Genomic DNA, 26,126 nt, shown 5'->3' with positions numbered 1-26,126 from the left:
CTGGAATCCTTCCTTCCTTCCTTCCTGGAATCCTTCCTTCCTGGAATCCTTCCTTCCTGGAATACTTCCTTCCTGGAATACTTCCTTCCTTCCTTCCTGGAATCCTTCCTTACTGGAATCCTTCCTTCCTGGAATCCTTCCTTCCTGGAATCCTTCCTTCCTTCCTTCCTGGAATCCTTCCTGGAATCCTTCCTTCCTGGAATCCTTCCTTCCTGGAATCCTTCCTTCCTTCCTTCCTGGAATCCTTCCTTCCTGGAATCCTTCCTTCCTTCCATCCTGGAATCCTTCCTTCCTGGAATCCTTCCTTCCTGGAATACTTCCTTCCTGGAATCCTTCCTTCCTTCCTTCCTGGAATCCTTCCTTCCTGGAATCCTTCCTTCCTGGAATCCTTCCTTCCTTCCTTCCTGGAATCCTTCCTTCCTGGAATCCTTCCTTCCTGGAATCCTTCCTGGAATACTTCCTTCCTGGAATCCTTCCTTCCTTCCTTCCTAGAATCCTTCCTTCCTTCCTTCCTGGAATCCTTCCTTCCTTCCTTCATGGAATCCTTCCTTCCTGGAATCCTTCCTTCCTGGAATCCTTCCTTCCTGGAATCCTTCCTGGAATCCTTCCTTCCTGGAATCCTTCCTTCCTTCCTTCCTAGACTCCTTCCTTCCTTCCTTCCTGGAATCCTTCCTTCCTTCCTTCATGGAATCCTTCCTTCCTTCCTTCATGGAATCCTTCCTTCCTGGAATCCTTCCTTCCTGGAATCCTTCCTTCCTTCCTTCCTGGAATCCTGCCTTCCTGGAATCCTGCCTTCCTGGAAGCCTTCCTGGAATCCTTCCTTCCTTCCTGGAATCTTTCATTCCTTCCTGGAATCCTTCCTTCCTGGAATCCTTCCTTCCTGGAATCCTTCCTTCCTGGAATCCTTCCTTCCTTCCTTCCTGGAATCCTTCCTGGAATCCTTCCTTCCTGGAATCCTTCCTTCCTGGAATCCTTCCTTCCTGGAATCCTTCCTGAAATCCTTCCTGGAATCCTTCCTTCCTGGAATCCTTCCTTCCTTCCTTCCTGGAATCCTTCCTTCCTTCCTTCCTGGAATCCTTCCTTCCTTCCTTCCTGGAATCCTTCCTTCCTTCCTTCCTGGAATCCTTCCTTCCTGGAATCCTTCCTTCCTGGAATCCTTCCTGGAATCCTTCCTTCCTGGAATCCTTCCTTCCTGGAATCCTTCCTTCCTTCCTTCCTGGAATCCTTCCTTCCTGGAATCCTTCCTTCCTGGAACCCTTCCTTCCTGGAATCCTTCCTTCCTGGAATCCTTCCTTCCTTCCTTCCTGGAATCCTTCCTTCCTTCCTTCCTGGAATCCTTCCTTCCTGGAATCCTTCCTGGAATACTTCCTTCCTTCCTTCCTGGAATCCTTCCTTCCTGGAATCCTTCCTTCCTGGAATCCTTCCTTCCTTCCTTCCTGGAATCTTTCCTTCCTTCCTTCCTGGAATCCTTCCTTCCTGGAATCCTTCCTTCCTTCCTTCCTGGAATCTTTCCTTCCTGGAATCCTTCCTTCCTGGAATCCTTCCTTCCTTCCTTCCTGGAATCCTTCCTTCCTGGAATCCTTCCTTCCTTCCTTCCTGGAATCCTTCCTGGAATCCTTCCTTCCTGGAATCCTTCCTTCCTGGAATCCTTCCTTCCTGGAATCCTTCCTGGAATCCTTCCTGGAATCCTTCCTTCCTGGAATCCTTCCTTCCTTCCTTCCTGGAATCCTTCCTTCCTTCCTTCCTGGAATCCTTCCTTCCTTCCTTCCTGGAATCCTTCCTTCCTTCCTTCCTGGAATCCTTCCTTCCTGGAATCCTTCCTTCCTGGAATCCTTCCTTCCTTCCTTCCTGGAATCCTTCCTTCCTGGAATCCTTCCTTCCTGGAATCCTTCCTTCCTGGAATCCTTCCTTCCTGGAACCCTTCCTTCCTGGAATCCTTCCTTCCTGGAATCCTTCCTTCCTTCCTTCCTGGAATCCTTCCTTCCTTCCTTCCTGGAATACTTCCTTCCTGGAATCCTTCCTGGAATACTTCCTTCCTTCCTTCCTGGAATCCTTCCTTCCTGGAATCCTCCCTTCCTGGAATCCTTCCTTCCTTCCTTCCTGGAATCCTTCCTTCCTGGAATCCTTCCTTCCTGGAATCCTTCCTTCCTTCCTGGAATCCTTCCTTCCTGGAATCCTTCCTTCCTTCCTGGAATCCTTCCTTCCTTCCTTCCTGGAATCCTTCCTTCCTTCCTTCCTGGAATCGTTCCTTCCTGGAATCCTTCCTTCCTGGAATCCTTCCTTCCTGGAATCCTTCCTTCCTGGAATCCTTCCTGGAATCCTTCCTTCCTGGAATCCTTCCTTCCTTCCTTCCTAGAATCCTTCCTTCCTTCCTTCCTGGAATCTTTCCTTCCTTCCTTCATGGAATCCTTCCTTCCTGGAATCCTTCCTGGAATCCTTCCTTCCTGGAATCCTTCCTTCCTTCCTTCCTATAATCCTTCCTTCCTTCCTTCCTGGAATCCTTCCTTCCTTCCTTCCTGGAATCCTTCCTTCCTTCCTTCATGGAATCCTTCCTTCGTGGAATCCTTCCTTCCTGGAATCCTTCCTTCCTTCCTTCCTGGAATCCTGCCTTCCTGGAATCCTTCCTTCCTAGAATCCTGCCTTCCTGGAATCCTTCCTTCCTGGAATCCTTCCTTCCTGGAATCCTTCCTTCCCTCCTTCCTGGAATCCTTCCTGGAAACCTTCCTTCCTGGAATCCTTCCTTCCTTCCGTCCTGGAATCTTTCCTTCCTTCCTTCCTGGAATCCTTCCTTCCTGGAATCCTTCCTTCCTGGAATCCTTCCTTCCTTCATTCCTGGAATCCTGCCTTCCTGGAATCCTGCCTTCCTGGAATCCTTCCTTCCTTCCTGGAATCCTTCCTTCCTTCCTTCCTGGAATCCTTCCTTCCTGGAATCCTTCCTTCCTGGAATCCTTCCTTCCTTCCTTCCTGGAATCCTTCCTTCCTTCCTTCCTGGAATCCTTCCTTCCTTCCTTCATGGAATCCTTCCTTCCTTCCTTCATGGAATCCTTCCTTCCTGGAATCCTTCCTTCCTTCCTTCATGGAATCCTTCCTTCCTGGAATCCTTCCATCCTGGAATCCTTCCTTCCTGGAATCCTTCCTTCCTGGAATCCTTCCTGGAATCCTTCCTTCCTGGAATCCTTCCTTCCTTCCTTCCTAGACTCCTTCCTTCCTTCCTTCCTGGAATCCTTCCTTCCTTCCTTCATGGAATCCTTCCTTCCTTCCTTCATGGAATCCTTCCTTCCTGGAATCCTTCCTTCCTGGAATCCTTCCTTCCTTCCTTCCTGGAATCCTGCCTTCCTGGAATCCTGCCTTCCTGGAAGCCTTCCTGGAATCCTTCCTTCCTTCCTGGAATCTTTCGTTCCTTCCTGGAATCCTTCCTTCCTGGAATCCTTCCTGGAATCCTTCCTTCCTGGAATCCTTCCTTCCTTCCTTCCTGGAATCCTTCCTGGAATCCTTCCTTCCTGGAATCCTTCCTTCCTGGAATCCTTCCTGGAATCCTTCCTGGAATCCTTCCTTCCTGGAATCCTTCCTTCCTTCCTTCCTGGAATCCTTCCTGGAATCCCTCCTTCCTGGAATCCTTCCTTCCTGGAATCCTTCCTTCCTGGAATCCTTCCTGGAATCCTTCCTGGAATCCTTCCTTCCTGGAATCCTTCCTTCCTGGAATCCTTCCTTCCTTCCTTCCTGGAATCCTTCCTTCCTTCCTTCCTGGAATCCTTCCTTCCTTCGTTCCTGGAATCCTTCCTTCCTGGAATCCTTCCTTCCTGGAATCCTTCCTTCCTTCCTTCCTGGAATCCTTCCTTCCTGGAATCCTTCCTTCCTTCCTTCCTGGAATCCTTCCTTCCTGGAATCCTTCCTTCCTGGAATCCTTCCTTCCTGGAACCCTTCCTTCCTGGAATCCTTCCTTCCTGGAATCCTTCCTTCCTTCCTTCCTAGAATCCTTCCTTCCTTCCTTCCTGGAATCCTTCCTTCCTTCCTTCCTGGAATCCTTCCTTCCTTCCTTCATGGAATCCTTCCTTCGTGGAATCCTTCCTTCCTGGAATCCTTCCTTCCTTCCTTCCTTCCTTCCTGGAATCCTGCCTTCCTGGAATCCTTCCTTCCTAGAATCCTGCCTTCCTGGAATCCTTCCTTCCTGGAATCCTTCCTTCCTGGAATCCTTCCTTTCTTCCTTCCTGGAATCCTTCCTTCCTGGAATCCTTCCTTCCTGGAATCCTTCCTTCCTTCCTTCCTGGAATCCTGCCTTCCTGGAATCCTGCCTTCCTGGAATCCTTCCTGGAATCCTTCCTGGAATCCTTCCTTCCTGGAATCCTTCCTTCCTGGAATCCTTCCTTCCTTCCTTCCTGGAATCCTTCCTTCCTGGAATCCTTCCTTCCTTCCTTCCTGGAATCCTTCCTTCCTGGAATCCTTCCTTCCTGGAATCCTTCCTGGAATCCTTCCTTCCTGGAATCCTTCCTTCCTGGAATCCTTCCTTCCTGGAATCCTTCCTTCCTTCCTTCCTGGAATCCTTCCTTCCTGGAATCCTTCCTTCCTGGAATCCTTCCTTCCTGGAACCCTTCCTTCCTGGAATCCTTCCTTCCTGGAATCCTTCCTTCCTTCCTTCCTGGAATCCTTCCTTCCTTCCTTCCTGGAATCCTTCCTTCCTGGAATCCTTCCTGGAATCCTTCCTTCCTGGAATCCTTCCTGGAATCCTTCCTTCCTTCCTTCCTGGAATCCTTCCTTCCTGGAATCCTTCCTTCCTGGAATCCTTCCTTCCTGGAATCCTTCCTTCCTTCCTTCCTGGAATCCTTCCTTCCTGGAATCCTTCCTTCCTTCCTTCCTGGAATCTTTCCTTCCTGGAATCCTTCCTTCCTGGAATCCTTCCTTCCTTCCTTCCTGGAATCCTTCCTTCCTGGAATCCTTGATTCCTTCCTTCCTGGAATCTTTCCTTCCTGGAATCCTTCCTTCCTGGAATCCTTCCTTCCTTCCTTCCTGGAATCCTTCCTTCCTGGAATGCTTCCTTCCTTCCTTCCTGGAATCTTTCCTTCCTGGAATCCTTCCTTCCTGGAATCCTTCCTTCCTGGAATCCTTCCTTCCTTCCTTCCTGGAATCTTTCCTTCCTTCCTTCCTGGAATCCTTCCTTCCTGGAATCCTTCCTTCCTTCCTTCCTGGAATCCTTCCTTCCTTCCTTCCTGGAATCCTGCCTTCCGGGAATCCTTCCTTCCTTCCTTCCTGGAATCCTTCCTTCCTTCCTTCCTGGAATCTTTCCTTCCTTCCTTCCTGGAATCCTTCCTTCCTGGAATCCTTCCTTCCTTCCTTCCTGGAATCTTTCCTTCCTTCCTTCCTGGAATCCTTCCTTCCTGGAATCCTTCCTTCCTTCCTTCCTGGAATCCTTCCTTCCTGGAATCCTTCCTTCCTGGAATCCTTCCTTCCTGGAATACTTCCTTCCTGGAATCCTTCCTTCCTTCCTTCCTGGAATCCTTCCTTCCTGGAATCCTTCCTTCCTTCCTTCCTGGAATCCTTCCTTCCTGGAATACTTCCTTCCTGGATTACTTCCTTCCTTCCTTCCTGGAATCTTTCCTTCCTTCCTTCCTGGAATCCTTCCTTCCTGGAATCCTTCCTTCCTTCCTTCCTGGAATCCTTCCTTCCTTCCTTCCTGGAATCCTTCCTTCCTGGAATCCTTCCTTCCTGGAATCCTTCCTTCCTGGAATCCTGCCTTCCTGGAATCCTTCCTTCCTGGAATCCTTCTTTCCTTCCTTCCTGGAATCTTTCCTTCCTTCCTTCCTGGAATCCTTCCTTCCTGGAATCCTTCCTTCCTGGAATCCTTCCTTCCTGGAATCCTTCCTTCCTGGAATCCTTCCTGGAATCCTTCCTTCCTGGAATCCTTCCTTCCTGGAATCCTTCCTTCCTGGAATCCATCCTGGAATCCTTCCTTCCTGGAATCCTTCCTTCCTTCCTGGAATCCTTCCTTCCTTCCTTCCTGGAATCCTTCCTTCCTTCCTTCCTGGAATCCTTCCTTCCTGGAATCCTTCCTTCCTGGAATCCTTCCTTCCTGGAATCCTTCCTGGAATCCTTCCTGGAATCCTTCCTTCCTGGAATCCTTCCTTCCTTCCTTCCTAGAATCCTTCCTTCCTTCCTTCCTGGAATCCTTCCTTCCTTCCTTCATGGAATCCTTCCTTCTTGGAATCCTTCCTTCCTGGAATCCTTCCTTCCTGGAATCCTTCCTTCCTTCCTTCCTAGAATCCTTCCTTCCTTCCTTCCTGGAATCCTTCCTTCCTTCCTTCATGGAATCCTTCCTTCCTGGAATCCTTCCTTCCTGGAATCCTTCCTTCCTTCCTTCCTGGAATCCTGCCTTCCTGGAATCCTTCCTTCCTGCTATCCTGCCTTCCTGGAACCCTTCCTTCCTGGAATCCTTCCTTCCTTCCTTCCTGGAATCCTGCCTTCCTGGAATCCTTCCTTCCTGGAATTCTGCCTTCCTGGAATCCTTCCTTCCTGGAATCCTTCCTTCCTGGAATCCTTCCTTCCTGGAATCCTTCCTTCCTTCATTTCTGGAATCCTTCCTTCCTGGAATCCTTCCTTCCTTCCTTCCTGGAATCCTTCCTGGAATCCTTCCTGGAATCCTTCCTGGAATCCTTCCTTCCTGGAATCCTTCCTTCCTTCCTTCCTGGAATCTTTCCTTCCTTCCTTCCTGGAATCCTTCCTTCCTGGAATCCTTCCTTCCTGGAATCCTTCCTTCCTGGAATCCTTCCTTCCTTCCTTCCTGGAATCCTTCCTTCCTTCCTTCCTGGAATCCTGCCTTCCTGGAATCCTGCCTTCCAGGAATCCTTCCTTCCTTCCTGGAATCCTTCCTTCCTGGAATCCTTCCTTCCTTCCTTCCTGGAATCCTTCCTTCCTTCCTTCCTGGAATCCTTCCTTCCTTCCTTCCTGGAATCCTTCCGTCCTTCCTTCCTGGAATCCTTCCTTCCTGGAATGCTTCCTTCCTGGAATCCTTCCTGGAATCCTTCCTTCCTGGAATCCTTCCTTCCTGGAATCCTTCCTTCCTTCCTTCCTGGAATCCTTCCTTCCTGGAATCCTTCCTTCCTGGAACCCTTCCTTCCTGGAATCCTTCCTTCCTGGAATCCTTCCTTCCTTCCTTCCTAGAATCCTTCCTTCTTCCTTCCTGGAATACTTCCTTCCTTCCTTCCTGGAATCCTTCCTTCCTGGAATCCTTCCTGGAATACTTCCTTCCTTCCTTCCTGGAATCCTTCCTTCCTGGAATCCTTCCTTCCTTCCTTCCTGGAATCCTTCCTTCCTGGAATACTTCCTGGAATCCTTCCTTCCTGGAATCCTTCCTTCCTGCAATCCTTCCTTCCTTCCTGGAATCCTTCCTTCCTTCCTTCCTGGAATCCTTCCTTCCTGGAATCCTTCCTTCCTGGAATCCTTCCTTCCTGGAATCCTACCTGGAATCCTTCCTTCCTGGAATCCTTCCTTCCTTCCTTCCTAGAATCCTTCCTTCCTTCCTTCCTGGAATCTTTCCTTCCTTCCTTCATGGAATCCTTCCTTCCTGGAATCCTTCCTGGAATCCTTCCTTCCTGGAATCCTTCCTTCCTTCCTTCCTAGAATCCTTCCTTCCTTCCTTCCTGGAATCCTTCCTTCCTTCCTTCATGGAATCCTTCCTTCGTGGAATCCTTCCTTCCTGGAATCCTTCCTTCCTTCCTTCCTGGAATCCTGCCTTCCTGGAATCCTTCCTTCCTAGAATCCTGCCTTCCTGGAATCCTTCCTTCCTGGAATCCTTCCTTCCTGGAATCCTTCCTTCCTTCCTTCCTGGAATCCTTCCTGGAATCCTTCCTTCCTGGAATCCTTTCTTCCTTCCGTCCTGGAATCTTTCCTTCCTTCCTTCCTGGAATCCTTCCTTCCTGGAATCCTTCCTTCCTGGAATCCTTCCTTCCTGGAATCCTTCCTACCTTCCTTCCTGGAATCCTGCCTTCCTGGAATCCTGCCTTCCTGGAATCCTTCCTTCCTTCCTGGAATCCTTCCTTCCTGCCTTCCTGGAATCCTTCCTTCCTGGAATCCTTCCTTCCTGGAATCCTTCCTTCCTTCCTTCCTGGAATCCTTCCTTCCTGGAATCCTTCCTTCCTGGAATCCTTCCTTCCTGGAATCCTTCCTGGAATACTTCCTTCCTGGAATCCTTCCTTCCTTCCTTCCTAGAATCCTTCCTTCCTTCCTTCCTGGAATCCTTCCTTCCTTCCTTCATGGAATCCTTCCTTCCTGGAATCCTTCCTGGAATACTTCCTTCCTTCCTTCCTGGAATCCTTCCTTCCTGGAATCCTTCCTTCCTGGAATCCTTCCTTCCTTCCTTCCTGGAATCCTTCCTTCCTGGAATCCTTCCTGGAATCCTTCCTTCCTGGAATCCTTCCTTCCTGGAATCCTTCCTTCCTTCCTGGAATCCTTCCTTCCTTCCTTCCTGGAATCCTTCCTTCCTTCCTTCCTGGAATCCTTCCTTCCTGGAATCCTTCCTTCCTGGAATCCTTCCTTCCTGGAATCCTTCCTTCCTGGAATCCTTCCTGGAATCCTTCCTTCCTGGAATCCTTCCTTCCTTCCTTCCTAGAATCCTTCCTTCCTTCCTTCCTGGAATCTTTCCTTCCTTCCTTCATGGAATCCTTCCTTCCTGGAATCCTTCCTGGAATCCTTCCTTCCTGGAATCCTTCCTTCCTTCCTTCCTAGAATCCTTCCTTCCTTCCTTCCTGGAATCCTTCCTTCCTTCCTTCATGGAATCCTTCCTTCGTGGAATCCTTCCTTCCTGGAATCCTTCCTTCCTTCCTTCCTGGAATCCTGCCTTCCTGGAATCCTTCTTTCCTAGAATCCTGCCTTCCTGGAATCCTTCCTTCCTGGAATCCTTCCTTCCTGGAATCCTTCCTTCCTTCCTTCCTGGAATCCTTCCTGGAATCCTTCCTTCCTGGAATCCTTCCTTCCTTCCGTCCTGGAATCTTTCCTTCCTTCCTTCCTGGAATCCTTCCTTCCTGGAATCCTTCCTTCCTGGAATCCTTCCTTCCTGGAATCCTTCCTTCCTTCCTTCCTGGAATCCTGCCTTCCTGGAATCCTGCCTTCCTGGAATCCTTCCTTCCTTCCTGGAATCCTTCCTTCCTGCCTTCCTGGAATCCTTCCTTCCTGGAATCCTTCCTTCCTGGAATCCTTCCTTCCTTCCTTCCTGGAATCCTTCCTTCCTGGAATCCTTCCTTACTGGAATCCTTCCTTCCTGGAATCCTTCCTGGAATACTTCCTTCATGGAATCCTTCCTTCCTTCCTTCCTAGAATCCTTCCTTCCTTCCTTCCTGGAATCCTTCCTTCCTTCCTTCATGGAATCCTTCCTTCCTGGAATCCTTCCTTCCTTCCTTCCTAGAATCCTTCCTTCCTTCCTTCCTGGAATCCTTCCTTCCTTCCTTCATGGAATCCTTCCTTCCTGGAATCCTTCCTTCCTGGAATCCTTCCTTCCTGGAATCCTTCCTGTAATCCTTCCTTCCTGGAATCCTTCATTCCTTCCTTCCTATAATCCTTCCTTCCTTCCTTCCTGGAATCCTTCCTTCCTTCCTTCATGGAATCCTTCCTTCCTTCCTTCATGGAATCCTTCCTTCCTGGAATCCTTCCTTCCTGGAATCCTTCCTTCCTTCCTTCCTGGAATCCTGCATTCCTGGAATCCTTCCTTCCTGGAATCCTGCCTTCCTGGAATCCTGCCTTCCTGGAAGCCTTCCTGGAATCCTTCCTTCCTTCCTGGAATCTTTCGTTCCTTCCTGGAATCCTTCCTTCCTGGAATCCTTCCTGGAATCCTTCCTTCCTGGAATCCTTCCTTCCTGGAATCCTTCCTTCCTTCCTTCCTGGAATCCTTCCTTCCTGGAATCCTTCCTTCCTGGAATCCTTCCTTCCTGGAATCCTTCCTGGAATACTTCCTTCCTGGAATCCTTCCTTCCTTCCTTCCTAGAATCCTTCCTTCCTTCCTTCCTGGAATCCTTCCTTCCTTCCTTCATGGAATCCTTCCTTCCTGGAATCCTTCCTGGAATACTTCCTTCCTTCCTTCCTGGAATCCTTCCTTCCTGGAATCCTTCCTTCCTTCCTTCCTGGAATCCTTCCTTCCTGGAATCCTTCCTGGAATCCTTCCTTCCTGGAATCCTTCCTTCCTGGAATCCTTCCTTCCTTCCTGGAATCCTTCCTTCCTTCCTTCCTGGAATCCTTCCTTCCTTCCTTCCTGGAATCCTTCCTTCCTGGAATCCTTCCTTCCTGGAATCCTTCCTGGAATCCTTCCTTCCTGCAATCCTTCCTTCCTTCCTTCCTAGAATCCTTCCTTCCTTCCTTCCTGGAATCTTTCCTTCCTTCCTTCATGGAATCCTTCCTTCCTGGAATCCTTCCTGGAATCCTTCCTTCCTGGAATCCTTCCTTCCTTCCTTCCTAGAATCCTTCCTTCCTTCCTTCCTGGAATCCTTCCTTCCTTCCTTCATGGAATCCTTCCTTCGTGGAATCCTTCCTTCCTGGAATCCTTCCTTCCTTCCTTCCTGGAATCCTGCCTTCCTGGAATCCTTCCTTCCTAGAATCCTGCCTTCCTGGAATCCTTCCTTCCTGGAATCCTTCCTTCCTGGAATCCTTCCTTCCTTCCTTCCTGGAATCCTTCCTGGAATCCTTCCTTCCTGGAATCCTTCCTTCCTTCCGTCCTGGAATCTTTCCTTCCTTCCTTCCTGGAATCCTTCCTTCCTGGAATCCTTCCTTCCTGGAATCCTTCCTTCCTGGAATCCTTCCTTCCTTCCTTCCTGGAATCCTGCCTTCCTGGAATCCTGCCTTCCTGGAATCCTTCCTTCCTTCCTGGAATCCTTCCTTCCTGCCTTCCTGGAATCCTTCCTTCCTGGAATCCTTCCTTCCTGGAATCCTTCCTTCCTTCCTTCCTGGAATCCTTCCTTCCTGGAATCCTTCCTTACTGGAATCCTTCCTTCCTGGAATCCTTCCTGGAATACTTCCTTCCTGGAATCCTTCCTTCCTTCCTTCCTAGAATCCTTCCTTCCTTCCTTCCTGGAATCCTTCCTTCCTTCCTTCATGGAATCCTTCCTTCCTGGAATCCTTCCTTCCTTCCTTCCTAGAATCCTTCCTTCCTTCCTTCCTGGAATCCTTCCTTCCTTCCTTCATGGAATCCTTCCTTCCTGGAATCCTTCCTTCCTGGAATCCTTCCTTCCTGGAATCCTTCCTGTAATCCTTCCTTCCTGGAATCCTTCCTTCCTTCCTTCCTGGAATCCTGCATTCCTGGAATCCTTCCTTCCTGGAATCCTGCCTTCCTGGAATCCTGCCTTCCTGGAAGCCTTCCTGGAATCCTTCCTTCCTTCCTGGAATCTTTCGTTCCTTCCTGGAATCCTTCCTTCCTGGAATCCTTCCTGGAATCCTTCCTTCCTGGAATCCCTCCTGGAATCCTTCCTGGAATCCTTCCTTCCTGGAATCCTTCCATCCTGGAATCCTTCCTTCCTTCCTTCCTGGAATCCTTCCTTCCTGGAATCCTTCCTTCCTTCCTTCCTGGAATCCTTCCTTCCTGGAATCCTTCCTTCCTGGAATCCTTCCTGGAATCCTTCCTTCTTGGAATCCTTCCTTCCTGGAATCCTTCCTTCCTGGAATCCTTCCTTCATTCCTTCCTGGAATCCTTCCTTCCTGGAATCCTCCCTTCCTGGAATCCTTCCTTCCTGGAATCCTTCCTTCCTGGAATCCTTCCTTCCTGGAACCCTTCCTTCCTGGAATCCTTCCTTCCTGGAATCCTTCCTTCCTTCCTTCCTGGAATCCTTCCTTCCTGGAATCCTTCCTGGAATCCTTCCTTCCTGGAATCCTTCCTGGAATCCTTCCTTCCTTCCTTCCTGGAATCCTTCCTTCCTGGAATCCTTCCTTCCTGGAATCCTTCCTTCCTTCCTTCCTGGAATCCTTCCTTCCTGGAATCCTTCCTTCCTTCCTTCCTGGAATCTTTCCTTCCTGGAATCCTTCCTTCCTGGAATCCTTCCTTCCGTCCTTCCTGGAATCCTTCCTTCCTGGAATCCTTGATTCCTTCCTTCCTGGAATCTTTCCTTCCTGGAATCCTTCCTTCCTGGAATCCTTCCTTCCTTCCTTCCTGGAATCCTTCCTTCCTGGAATCCTTCCTTCCTTCCGTCCTGGAATCTTTCCTTCCTGGAATCCTTCCTTCCTGGAATCCTTCCTTCCTGGAATCCTTCCTTCCTTCCTTCCTGGAATCTTTCCTTCCTTCCTTCCTGGAATTCTTCCTTCCTGGAATCCTTCCTTCCTTCCTTCATGGAATCCTTCCTTCCTTCCTTCCTGGAATCCTTCCTTCCTTCCTTCCTAGAATCCTTCCTTCCTGGAATCCTTCCTTCCTTCCTTCCTGGAATCTTTCCTTCCTTCCTTCCTGGAATCCTTCCTTCCTGGAATCCTTCCTTCCTTCCTTCCTGGAATCTTTCCTTCCTTCCTTCCTGGAATCCTTCCTTCCTGGAATCCTTCCTTCCTTCCTTCCTGGAATCCTTCCTTCCTGGAATCCTTCCTTCCTGGAATCCTTCCTTCCTGGAATACTTCCTTCCTGGAATCCTTCCTTCCTTCCTTCCTGGAATCCTTCCTACCTGGAATCCTTCCTTCCTTCCTTCCTGGAATCCTTCCTTCCTGGAATAATTCCTTCCTGGATTACTTCCTTCCTTCCTTCCTGGAATCTTTCCTTCCTTCCTTCCTGGAATCCTTCCTTCCTGGAATCCTTCCTTCCTTCCTTCCTGGAATCCTTCCTTCCTTCCTTCCTGGAATACTTCCTTCCTGGAATCCTTCCTTCATGAAATCCTTCCTTCCTGGAATCCTTCCTTCCTGGAATCCTGCCTTCCTGGAATCCTTCCTTCCTGGAATCCTTCCTTCCTGGAATCCTTCCTTCCTTCCTTCCTGGAATCTTTCCTTCCTTCCTTCCTGGAATCCTTCCTTCCTGGAATCCTTCCTTCCTGGAATCCTTCCTTCCTGGAATCCTTCCTGGAATCCTTCCTTCCTGGAATCCTTCCTTCCTGGATCCTTCCTTCCTGGAATCCTTCCTTCCTGGAATCCTTCCTGGAATCCTTCCTTCCTGGAATCCTTCCTTCCTGGAATCCTTCCTTCCTGGAATCCTTCCTTCCTTCCTTCCTGGAATCTTTCCTTCCTTCCTTCCTGGAATCCTTCCTTCCTGGAATCCTTCCTTCCTGGAATCCTTCCTTCCTGGAATCCATCCTTCCTGGAATGCTTCCTGGAATCCTGCCTTCCTGGAATCCTTCCTTCCTGGAATCCTTCCTTCCTGGAATCCATCCTGGAATCCTTCCTTCCTGGAATCCTTCCTTCCTTCCTGGAATCCTTCCTTCCTTCCTTCCTGGAATCCTTCCTTCCTGGAATCCTTCCTTCCTGGAATCCTTCCTTCCTGGAATCCTTCCTGGAATCCTTCCTGGAATCCTTCCTTCCTGGAATCCTTCCTTCCTGGAATCCTTCCTTCCTGGAATCCTTCCTTCCTTCCTTCCTAGAATCCTTCCTTCCTTCCTTCCTGGAATCCTTCCTTCCTTCCTTCCTGGAATCCTTCCTTCCTTCCTTCATGGAATCCTTCCTTCCTGGAATCCTTCCTTCCTGGAATCCTTCCTTCCTTCCTTCCTGGAATCCTGCCTTCCTGGAATCCTTCCTTCCTGGAATCCTGCCTTCCTGGAATCCTTCCTTCCTGGAATCCTTCCTTCCTGGAATCCTTCCTTCCTGGAATCTTTCCTTCCTTCCTTCCTGGAATCCTTCCTTCCTGGAATCCTTCCTTCCTTCATTCCTGGAATCCTTCCTTCCTGGAATCCTTCCTTCCTGGAATCCTTCCTTCCTTCATTTCTGGAATCCTTCCTTCCTGGAATCCTTCCTTCCTGGAATCCTTCCTGGAATCCTTCCTGGAATCCTTCCTTCCTGGAATCCTTCCTTCCTTCCTTCCTGGAATCCTTCCTTCCTGGAATCCTTCCTTCCTTCCTTCCTAGAATCCTTCCTTCCTTCCTTCCTGGAATCCTTCCTTCCTTCCTTCCTGGAATCCTTCCTTCCTTCCTTCATGGAATCCTTCCTTCCTGGAATCCTTCCTTCCTGGAATCCTTCCTTCCTTCCTTCCTGGAATCCTGCCTTCCTGGAATCCTTCCTTCCTGGAATCCTGCCTTCCTGGAATCCTTCCGTCCTGGAATCCTGCCTTCCTGGAATCCTTCCTTCCTGGAATCCTTCCTTCCTGGAATCCTTCCTTCCTGGAATCTTTCCTTCCTTCCTTCCTGGAATCCTTCCTTCCTGGAATCCTTCCTTCCTTCATTTCTGGAATCCTTCCTTCCTGGAATCCTTCCTTCCTTCCTTCCTGGAATCCTTCCTGGAATCCTTCCTGGAATCCTTCCTGGAATCCTTCCTTCCTGGAATCCTTCCTTCCTTCCTTCCTGGAATCTTTCCTTCCTTCCTTCCTGGAATCCTTCCTTCCTGGAATCCTTCCTTCCTGGAATCCTTCCTTCCTTCCTTCCTGGAATCCTTCCTTCCTTCCTTCCTGGAATCCTGCCTTCCTGGAATCCTGCCTTCCAGGAATCCTTCCTTCCTTCCTGGAATCCTTCCTTCCTGGAATCCTTCCTTCCTTCCTTCCTGGAATCCTTCCTTCCTGGAATCCTTCCTTCCTGGAATCCTTCCTTCCTGGAATACTTCCTTCCTGGAATCCTTCCTTCCTGGAATCCTTCCTGGAATCCTTCCTGGAATCCTTCCTTCCTGGAATCCTTCCTTCCTTCCTTCCTAGAATCCTTCCTTCCTTCCTTCCTGGAATCCTTCCTTCCTTCCTTCACGGAATCCTTCCTTCCTTCCTTCATGGAATCCTTCCTTCCTGGAATCCTTCCTTCCTGGAATCCTTCCTTCCTTCCTTCCTGGAATCCTGCCTTCCTGGAATCCTTCCTTCCTGGAATCCTGCCTTCCTGGATTCCTGCCTTCCTGGAAGCCTTCCTGGAATCCTTCCTTCCTTCCTGGAATCTTTCGTTCCTTCCTGGAATCCTTCCTTCCTGGAATCCTTCCTGGAATCCTTCCTGGAATCCTTCCTGGAATCCTTCCTGGAATCCTTCCTGGAATCCTTCCTTCCTGGAATCCTTCCTTCCTGGAATCCTTCCTTCCTGGAATCCTTCCTTCCTTCCTTCCTGGAGTCCTTCCTGGAATCCTTCCATCCTGGAATCCTTCCTTCCTTCCTTCCTGGAATCCTTCCTTCCTTCCTTCCTGGAATCCTTCCTTCCTTCCTTCCTGGAATCCTTCCTTCCTGGAATCCTTCCTTCCTGGAATCCTTCCTTCCTGGAATCCTTCCTGGAATCCTTCCTTCCTGGAATCCTTCCTTCCTGGAATCCTTCCTTCCTGGAATCCTTCCTTCCTTCCTTCCTGGAATCCTTCCTTCCTGGAATCCTTCCTTCCTGGAATCCTTCCTTCCTGGAATGCTTCCTTCCTGGAACCCTTCCTTCCTGGAATCCTTCCTTCCTGGAATCCTTCCTTCCTTCCTTCCTGGAATCCTTCCTTCCTTCCTTCCTGGAATCCTTCCTTCCTGGAACCCTTCCTGGAATCCTTCCTTCCTGGAATCCTTCCTTCCTTCCTTCCTGGAATCCTTCCTTCCTTCCTTCCTGGAATCCTTCCTTCCTGGAACCCTTCCTGGAATCCTGCCTTCCTGGAATCCTTCCTTCCTTCCTGGAATCCTTCCTTCCTGCCTTCCTGGAATCCTTCCTTCCTGGAATCCTTCCTTCCTGGAATCCTTCCTTCCTTCCTTCCTGGAATCCTTCCTTCCTGGAATCCTTCCTTCCTGGAATCCTTCCTTCCTGGAATCCTTCCTGGAATACTTCCTTCCTGGAATCCTTCCTTCCTTCCTTCCTAGAATCCTTCCTTCCTTCCTTCCTGGAATCCTTCCTTCCTTCCTTCATGGAATCCTTCCTTCCTGGAATCCTTCCTGGAATACTTCCTTCCTTCCTTCCTGGAATCCTTCCTTCCTAGAATCCTTCCTTCCTGGAATCCTTCCTTCCTTCCTTCCTGGAATCCTTCCTTCCTGGAATCCTTCCTGGAATCCTTCCTTCCTGGAATCCTTCCTTCCTGGAATCCTTCCTTCCTTCCTGGAATCCTTCCTTCCTTCCTTCCTGGAATCCTTCCTTCCTTCCTTCCTGGAATCCTTCCTTCCTGGAATCCTTCCTTCCTGGAATCCTTCCTTCCTGGAATCCTTCCTTCCTGGAATCCTTCCTGGAATCCTTCCTTCCTGGAATCCTTCCTTCCTTCCTTCCTAGAATCCTTCCTTCCTTCCTTCCTAGAATCCTTCCTTCCTTCCTTCCTGGAATCTTTCCTTCCTTCCTTCATGGAATCCTTCCTTCCTGGAATCCTTCCTGGAATCCTTCCTTCCTGGAATCCTTCCTTCCTTCCTTCCTAGAATCCTTCCTTCCTTCCTTCCTGGAATCCTTCCTTCCTTCCTTCATGGAATCCTTCCTTCGTGGAATCCTTCCTTCCTGGAATCCTTCCTTCCTTCCTTCCTGGAATCCTGCCTTCCTGGAATCCTTCCTTCCTAGAATCCTGCCTTCCTGGAATCCTTCCTTCCTGGAATCCTTCCTTCCTGGAATCCTTCCTTCCTTCCTTCCTGGAATCCTTCCTGGAATCCTTCCTTCCTGGAATCCTTCCTTCCTTCCGTCCTGGAATCTTTCCTTCCTTCCTTCCTGGAATCCTTCCTTCCTGGAATCCTTCCTTCCTGGAATCCTTCCTTCCTTCCTTCCTGGAATCCTGCCTTCCTGGAATCCTGCCTTCCTGGAATCCTTCCTTCCTTCCTGGAATCCTTCCTTCCTGCCTTCCTGGAATCCTTCCTTCCTGGAATCCTTCCTTCCTGGAATCCTTCCTTCCTTCCTTCCTGGAATCCTTCCTTCCTGGAATCCTTCCTTCCTGGAATCCTTCCTTCCTGGAATCCTTCCTGGAATACTTCCTTCCTGGAATCCTTCCTTCCTTCCTTCCTAGAATCCTTCCTTCCTTCCTTCCTGGAATCCTTCCTTCCTTCCTTCATGGAATCCTTCCTTCCTGGAATCCTTCCTTCCTTCCTTCCTAGAATCCTTCCTTCCTTCCTTCCTGGAATCCTTCCTTCCTTCCTTCATGGAATCCTTCCTTCCTGGAATCCTTCCTTCCTGGAATCCTTCCTTCCTGGAATCCTTCCTGTAATCCTTCCTTCCTGGAATCCTTCATTCCTTCCTTCCTATAATCCTTCCTTGCTTCCTTCCTGGAATCCTTCCTTCCTTCCTTCATGGAATCCTTCCTTCCTTCCTTCATGGAATCCTTCCTTCCTGGAATCCTTCCTTCCTGGAATCCTTCCTTCCTTCCTTCCTGGAATCCTGCATTCCTGGAATCCTTCCTTCCTGGAATCCTGCCTTCCTGGAATCCTGCCTTCCTGGAAGCCTTCCTGGAATCCTTCCTTCCTTCCTGGAATCTTTCGTTCCTTCCTGGAATCCTTCCTTCCTGGAATCCTTCCTGGAATCCTTCCTTCCTGGAATCCCTCCTGGAATCCTTCCTGGAATCCTTCCTTCCTGGAATCCTTCCATCCTGGATTCCTTCCTTCCTTCCTTCCTGGAATCCTTCCTTCCTGGAATCCTTCCTTCCTTCCTTCCTGGAATCCTTCCTTCCTGGAATCCTTCCTTCCTGGAATCCTTCCTGGAATCCTTCCTTCCTGGAATCCTTCCTTCCTGGAATCCTTCCTTCATTCCTTCCTGGAATCCTTCCTTCCTGGAATCCTTCCTTCCTGGAATCCTTCCTTCCTGGAATCCTTCCTTCCTGGAATCCTTCCTTCCTGGAACCCTTCCTTCCTGGAATCCTTCCTTCCTGGAATCCTTCCTTCCTTCCTTCCTGGAATCCTTCCTTCCTGGAATCCTTCCTGGAATCCTTCCTTCCTGGAATCCTTCCTGGAATCCTTCCTTCCTTCCTTCCTGGAATCCTTCCTTCCTTCCTTCATGGAATCCTTCCTTCCTTCCTTCATGGAATCCTTCCTTCCTGGAATCCTTCCTTCCTGGAATCCTTCCTTCCTTCCTTCCTGGAATCCTGCATTCCTGGAATCCTTCCTTCCTGGAATCCTGCCTTCCTGGAAACCTGCCTTCCTGGAAGCCTTCCTGGAATCCTTCCTTCCTTCCTGGAATCTTTCGTTCCTTCCTGGAATCCTTCCTTCCTGGAATCCTTCCTGGAATCCTTCCTTCCTGGAATCCCTCCTGGAATCCTTCCTGGAATCCTTCCTTCCTGGAATCCTTCCATCCTGGAATCCTTCCTTCCTTCCTTCCTGGAATCCTTCCTTCCTGGAATCCTTCCTTCCTTCCTTCCTGGAATCCTTCCTTCCTGGAATCCTTCCTTCCTGGAATCCTTCCTGGAATCCTTCCTTCCTGGAATCCTTCCTTCCTGGAATCCTTCCTTCATTCCTTCCTGGAATACTTCCTTCCTGGAATCCTTCCTTCCTGGAATCCTTCCTTCCTGGAATCCTTCCTTCCTGGAACCCTTCCTTCCTGGAATCCTTCCTTCCTGGAATCCTTCCTTCCTTCCTTCCTGGAATCCTTCCTTCCTGGAATCCTTCCTGGAATCCTTCCTTCCTGGAATCCTTCCTGGAATCCTTCCTTCCTTCCTTCCTGGAATCCTTCCTTCCTGGAATCCTTCCTTCCTGGAATCCTTCCTTCCTGGAATCCTTCCTTCCTTCCTTCCTGGAATCCTTCCTTCCTGGAATCCTTCCTTCCTTCCTTCCTGGAATCTTTCCTTCCTGGAATCCTTCCTTCCTGGAATCCTTCCTTCCGTCCTTCCTGGAATCCTTCCTTCCTGGAACCCTTGATTCCTTCCTTCCTGGAATCTTTCCTTCCTGGAATCCTTCCTTCCTGGAATCCTTCCTTCCTTCCTTCCTGGAATCCTTCCTTCCTGGAATCCTTCCTTCCTTCCGTCCTGGAATCTTTCCTTCCTGGAATCCTTCCTTCCTGGAATCCTTCCTTCCTGGAATCCTTCCTTCCTTCCTTCCTGGAATCTTTCCTTCCTTCCTTCCTGGAATCCTTCCTTCCTGGAATCCTTCCTTCCTTCCTTCATGGAATCCTTCCTTCCTTCCTTCCTGGAATCCTGCCTTCCTGGAATCCTTCCTTCCTTCCTTCCTGGAATCCTTCCTTCCTTCCTTCCTGGAATCTTTCCTTCCTTCCTTCCTGGAATCCTTCCTTCCTGGAATCCTTCCTTCCTTCCTTCCTGGAATCTTTCCTTCCTTCCTTCCGGGAATCCTTCCTTCCTGGAATCCTTCCTTCCTTCCTTCCTGGAATCCTTCCTTCCTGGAATCCTTCCTTCCTGGAATCCTTCCTTCCTGGAATACTTCCTTCCTGGAATCCTTCCTTCCTTCCTTCCTGGAATCCTTCCTACCTGGAATCCTTCCTTCCTTCCTTCCTGGAATCCTTCCTTCCTGGAATAGTTCCTTCCTGGATTACTTCCTTCCTTCCTTCCTGGAATCTTTCCTTCCTTCCTTCCTGGAATCCTTCCTTCCTGGAATCCTTCCTTCCTTCCTTCCTGGAATCCTTCCTTCCTTCCTTCCTGGAATACTTCCTTCCTGGAATCCTTCCTTCATGAAATCCTTCCTTCCTGGAATCCTTCCTTCCTGGAATCCTGCCTTCCTGGAATCCTTCCTTCCTGGAATCCTTCCTTCCTGGAATCCTTCCTTCCTTCCTTCCTGGAATCTTTCCTTCCTTCCTTCCTGGAATCCTTCCTTCCTGGAATCCTTCCTTCCTGGAATCCTTCCTTCCTGGAATCCTTCCTGGAATCCTTCCTTCCTGGAATCCTTCCTTCCTGGATCCTTCCTTCCTGGAATCCTTCCTTCCTGGAATCCTTCCTGGAATCCTTCCTTCCTGGAATCCTTCCTTCCTGGAATCCTTCCTTCCTGGAATCCTTCCTTCCTGGAATCCTTCCTTCCTTCCTTCCTGGAATCTTTCCTTCCTTCCTTCCTGGAATCCTTCCTTCCTGGAATCCTTCCTTCCTGGAATCCTTCCTTCCTGGAATCCTTCCTTCCTGGAATCCTTCCTGGAATCCTGCCTTCCTGGAATCCTTCCTTCCTGGAATCCTTCCTTCCTGGAATCCATCCTGGAATCCTTCCTTCCTGGAATCCTTCCTTCCTTCCTGGAATCCTTCCTTCCTTCCTTCCTGGAATCCTTCCTTCCTTCCTTCCTGGAATCCTTCCTTCCTGGAATCCTTCCTTCCTGGAATCCTTCCTTCCTGGAATCCTTCCTTCCTTCCTTCCTGGAATCCTTCCTTCCTGGAATCCTTCCTTCCTTCCTTCCTGGAATCCTTCCTTCCTGGAATCCTTCCTTCCTTCCTTCCTAGAATCCTTCCTTCCTTCCTTCCTGGAATCGTTCCTTCCTTCCTTCCTGGAATCCTTCCTTCCTTCCTTCATGGAATCCTTCCTTCCTGGAATCCTTCCTTCCTGGAATCCTTCCTTCCTTCCTTCCTGGAATCCTGCCTTCCTGGAATCCTTCCTTCCTGGTATCCTGCCTTCCTGGAATCCTTCCTTCCTGGAATCCTTCCTTCCTTCCTTCCTGGAATCCTGCCTTCCTGGAATCCTTCCTTCCTGGAATCCTGCCTTCCTGGAATCCTTCCTTCCTGGAATCCTTCCTTCCTGGAATCCTTCCTTCCTGGAATCTTTCCTTCCTTCCTTCCTGGAATCCTTCCTTCCTGGAATCCTTCCTTCCTTCCTTCCTGGAATCCTTCCTTCCTGGAATCCTTCCTTCCTGGAATCCTTCCTTCCTGGAATACTTCCTTCCTGGAATCCTTCCTTCCTTCCTTCCTGGAATCCTTCCTACCTGGAATCCTTCCTTCCTTCCTTCCTGGAATCCTTCCTTCCTGGAATAGTTCCTTCCTGGATTACTTCCTTCCTTCCTTCCTGGAATCTTTCCTTCCTTCCTTCCTGGAATCCTTCCTTCCTGGAATCCTTCCTTCCTTCCTTCCTGGAATCCTTCCTTCCTTCCTTCCAGGAATACTTCCTTCCTGGAATCCTTCCTTCATGAAATCCTTCCTTCCTGGAATCCTTCCTTCCTGGAATCCTGCCTTCCTGGAATCCTTCCTTCCTGGAATCCTTCCTTCCTGGAATCCTTCCTTCCTTCCTTCCTGGAATCTTTCCTTCCTTCCTTCCTGGAATCCTTCCTTCCTGGAATCCTTCCTTCCTGGAATCCTTCCTTCCTGGAATCCTTCCTGGAATCCTTCCTTCCTGGAATCCTTCCTTCCTGGATCCTTCCTTCCTGGAATCCTTCCTTCCTGGAATCCTTCCTGGAATCCTTCCTTCCTGGAATCCTTCCTTCCTGGAATCCTTCCTTCCTGGAATCCTTCCTTCCTGGAATCCTTCCTTCCTTCCTTCCTGGAATCTTTCCTTCCTTCCTTCCTGGAATCCTTCCTTCCTGGAATCCTTCCTTCCTGGAATCCTTCCTTCCTGGAATCCTTCCTGGAATCCTGCCTTCCTGGAATCCTTCCTTCCTGGAATCCTTCCTTCCTGGAATCCATCCTGGAATCCTTCCTTCCTGGAATCCTTCCTTCCTTCCTGGAATCCTTCCTTCCTTCCTTCCTGGAATCCTTCCTTCCTTCCTTCCTGGAATCCTTCCTTCCTGGAATCCTTCCTTCCTGGAATCCTTCCTTCCTGGAATCCTTCCTTCCTTCCTTCCTGGAATCCTTCCTTCCTGGAATCCTTCCTTCCTTCCTTCCTGGAATCCTTCCTTCCTGGAATCCTTCCTTCCTTCCTTCCTAGAATCCTTCCTTCCTTCCTTCCTGGAATCGTTCCTTCCTTCCTTCCTGGAATCCTTCCTTCCTTCCTTCATGGAATCCTTCCTTCCTGGAATCCTTCCTTCCTGGAATCCTTCCTTCCTTCCTTCCTGGAATCCTGCCTTCCTGGAATCCTTCCTTCCTGGTATCCTGCCTTCCTGGAATCCTTCCTTCCTGGAATCCTTCCTTCCTTCCTTCCTGGAATCCTGCCTTCCTGGAATCCTTCCTTCCTGGAATCCTGCCTTCCTGGAATCCTTCCTTCCTGGAATCCTTCCTTCCTGGAATCCTTCCTTCCTGGAATCTTTCCTTCCTTCCTTCCTGGAATCCTTCCTTCCTGGAATCCTTCCTTCCTTCATTTCTGGAATCCTTCCTTCCTGGAATCCTTCCTTCCTTCCTTCCTGGAATCCTTCCTGGAATCCTTCCTGGAATCCTTCCTGGAATCCTTCCTTCCTGGAATCCTTCCTTCCTTCCTTCCTGGAATCTTTCCTTCCTTCCTTCCTGGAATCCTTCCTTCCTGGAATCCTTCCTTCCTGGAATCCTTCCTTCCTTCCTTCCTGGAATCCTTCCTTCCTTCCTTCCTGGAATCCTGCCTTCCTGGAATCCTGCCTTCCAGGAATCCTTCCTTCCTTCCTGGAATCCTTCCTTCCTGGAATCCTTCCTTCCTTCCTTCCTGGAATCCTTCATTCCTGGAATCCTTCCTTCCTGGAATCCTTCCTTCCTGGAATACTTCCTTCCTGGAATCCTTCCTTCCTGGAATCCTTCCTGGAATCCTTCCTGGAATCCTTCCTTCCTGGAATCCTTCCTTCCTTCCTTCCTAGAATCCTTCCTTCCTTCCTTCCTGGAATCCTTCCTTCCTTCCTTCATGGAATCCTTCCTTCCTGGAATCCTTCCTGGAATCCTTCCTTCCTGGAATCCTTCCTTCCTTCCTTCCTGGAATCCTTCCTTCCTTCCTTCCTGGAATCCTTCCTTCCTTCCTTCATGGAATCCTTCCTTCCTTCCTTCATGGAATCCTTCCTTCCTGGAATCCTTCCTTCCTGGAATCCTTCCTACCTTCCTTCCTGGAATCCTGCATTCCTGGAATCCTTCCTTCCTGGAATCCTGCCTTCCTGGATTCCTGCCTTCCTGGAAGCCTTCCTGGAATCCTTCCTTCCTTCCTGGAATCTTTCGTTCCTTCCTGGAATCCTTCCTTCCTGGAATCCTTCCTGGAATCCTTCCTGGAATCCTTCCTGGAATCCTTCCTGGAATCCTTCCTGGAATCCTTCCTTCCTGGAATCCTTCCTTCCTGGAATCCTTCCTTCCTGGAATCCTTCCTTCCTTCCTTCCTGGAGTCCTTCCTGGAATCCTTCCATCCTGGAATCCTTCCTTCCTTCCTTCCTGGAATCCTTCCTTCCTTCCTTCCTGGAATCCTTCCTTCCTGGAATCCTTCCTTCCTGGAATCCTTCCTTCCTGGAATCCTTCCTGGAATCCTTCCTTCCTGGAATCCTTCCTTCCTGGAATCCTTCCTTCCTGGAATCCTTCCTTCCTTCCTTCCTGGAATCCTTCCTTCCTGGAATCCTTCCTTCCTGGAATCCTTCCTTCCTGGAATGCTTCCTTCCTGGAACCCTTCCTTCCTGGAATCCTTCCTTCCTGGAATCCTTCCTTCCTTCCTTCCTGGAATCCTTCCTTCCTTCCTTCCTGGAATCCTTCCTTCCTGGAACCCTTCCTGGAATCCTTCCTTCCTGGAATCCTTCCTGGAATCCTTCCTTCCTTCCTTCCTGGAATCCTTCCTTCCTGGAATCCTTCCTTCCTGGAATCCTTCCTTCCTGGAATCCATCCTTCCTTCCTTCCTGGAATCCTTCCTTCCTGGAATCCTTCCTGCCTGGAATCCTTCCTTCCTGGAACCCTTCCTTCCTGGAATCCTTCCTTCCTGGAATCCTTCCTTCCTTCCTTCCTGGAATCCTTCCTTCCTTGTTCCTGGAATCCTTCCTTCCTGGAATCCTTCCTGGAATCCTTCCTTCCTTCCTTCCTGGAATCCTTCCTTCCTGGAATACTTCCTTCCTGGAATACTTCCTTCCTTCCTTCCTGGAATCCTTCCTTACTGGAATCCTTCCTTCCTGGAATCCTTCCTTCCTGGAATCCTTCCTTCCTTCCTTCCTGGAATCCTTCCTGGAATCCTTCCTTCCTGGAATCCTTCCTTCCTGGAATCCTTCCTTCCTTCCTTCCTGGAATCCTTCCTTCCTGGAATCCTTCCTTCCTTCCTTCCTGGAATCCTTCCTTCCTGGAATCCTTCCTTCCTGGAATCCTTCCTTCCTGGAATCCTTCCTTCCTTCCTTCCTGGAATCCTTCCTTCCTGGAATCCTTCCTTCCTGGAATCCTTCCTTCCTTCCTTCCTGGAATCCTTCCTTCCTGGAATCCTTCCTTCCTGGAATCCTTCCTTCCTTCCTTCCTGGAATCTTTCCTTCCTTCCTTCCTGGAATCCTTCCTTCCGGGAATCCTTCCTTCCTGGAATCCTTCCTTCCTGGAATCCTTCCTTCCTGGAATCCTTCCTTCCTGGAATACTTCCTTCCTGGAATCCTTCCTGGAATCCTTCCTTCCTGGAATCCTTCCTTCCTGGAATCCTTCCTTCCTTCCTGGAGTCCTTCCTTCCTGGAATCCTTCCTTCCTGGAATCCTTCCTGGAATCCTTCCTTCCTGGAATCCTTCCTTCCTGGAATCCTTCCTTCCTTCCTGGAATCCTTCCTTCCTTCCTTCCTGGAATCCTTCCTTCCTGGAATCCTTCCTTCCGGGAATCCTTCCTTCCTGGAATCCTTCCTGGAATCCTTCCTTCCTGGAATCCTTCCTTCCTTCCTTCCTAGAATCCTTCCTTCCTTCCTTCCTGGAATCTTTCCTTCCTTCCTTCATGGAATCCTTCCTTCCTGGAATCCTTCCTGGAATCCTTCCTTCCTGGAATCCTTCCTTCCTTCCTTCCTAGAATCCTTCCTTCCTTCCTTCCTGGAATCCTTCCTTCCTTCCTTCCTGGAATCCTTCCTTCCTTCCTTCATGGAATCCTTCCTTCGTGGAATCCTTCCTTCCTGGAATCCTGCCTTCCTGGAATCCTTCCTTCCTAGAATCCTGCCTTCCTGGAATCCTTCCTTCCTGGAATCCTTCCTTCCTGGAATCCTTCCTTCCTTCCTTCCTGGAATCCTTCCTTCCTGGAATCCTTCCTTCCTTCCTTCCTGGAATCCTTCCTTCCTGGAATCCTTCCTTCCTGGAATCCTTCCTTCCTGGAATCCTTCCTTCCTTCCTTCCTGGAATCCTTCCTTCCTGGAATCCTTCCTTCCTGGAATCCTTCCTTCCTTCCTTCCTGGAATCCTTCCTTCCTGGAATCCTTCCTTCCTGGAATCCTTCCTTCCTTCCTTCCTGGAATCTTTCCTTCCTTCCTTCCTGGAATCCTTCCTTCCGGGAATCCTTCCTTCCTGGAATCCTTCCTTCCTGGAATCCTTCCTGGAATCCTTCCTTCCTGGAATCCTTCCTTCCTGGAATCCTTCCTGGAATCCTTCCTTCCTGGAATCCTTCCTTCCTGGAATCCTTCCTTCCTTCCTGGAGTCCTTCCTTCCTGGAATCCTTCCTTCCTGGAATCCTTCCTGGAATCCTTCCTTCCTGGAATACTTCCTTCCTTCCTGGAATCCTTCCTTCCTTCCTGGAATCCTTCCTTCCTTCCTTCCTGGAATCCTTCCTTCCTTCCTTCCTGGAATCCTTCCTTCCTGGAATCCTTCCTTCCTGGAATCCTTCCTTCCTGGAATCCTTCCTGGAATCCTTCCTTCCTGGAATCCTTCCTTCCTTCCTTCCTAGAATCCTTCCTTCCTTCCTTCCTGGAATCTTTCCTTCCTTCCTTCATGGAATCCTTCCTTCCTGGAATCCTTCCTGGAATCCTTCCTTCCTGGAATCCTTCCTTACTTCCTTCCTAGAATCCTTCCTTCCTTCCTTCCTGGAATCCTTCCTTCCTTCCTTCCTGGAATCCTTCCTTCCTTCCTTCATGGAATCCTTCCTTCGTGGAATCCTTCCTTCCTGGAATCCTTCCTTCCTTCCTTCCTGGAATCCTGCCTTCCTGGAATCCTTCCTTCCTAGAATCCTGCCTTCCTGGAATCCTTCCTTCCTGGAATCCTTCCTTCCTGGAATCCTTCCTTCCTTCCTTCCTGGAATCCTTCCTGGAATCCTTCCTTCCTGGAATCCTTCCTTCCTTCCGTCCTGGAATATTTCCTTCCTTCCTTCCTGGAATCCTGCCTTCCTGGAATCCTTCCTTCCTGGAATCCTTCCTTCCTTCCTTCCTGGAATCCTGCCTTCCTGGAATCCTGCCTTCCTGGAATCCTTCCTTCCTTCCTGGAAACCTTCCTTCCTTCCTTCCTG

Source organism: Sturnus vulgaris, chromosome 15, assembly GCF_052056855.1.
Source record: "Sturnus vulgaris isolate bStuVul1 chromosome 15, bStuVul1.hap1, whole genome shotgun sequence".
Taxonomy (NCBI): domain Eukaryota; kingdom Metazoa; phylum Chordata; class Aves; order Passeriformes; family Sturnidae; genus Sturnus; species Sturnus vulgaris.
The sequence above is the reverse complement of the archived record's forward strand: the minus strand, read 5'-3'. Positions refer to the sequence as shown.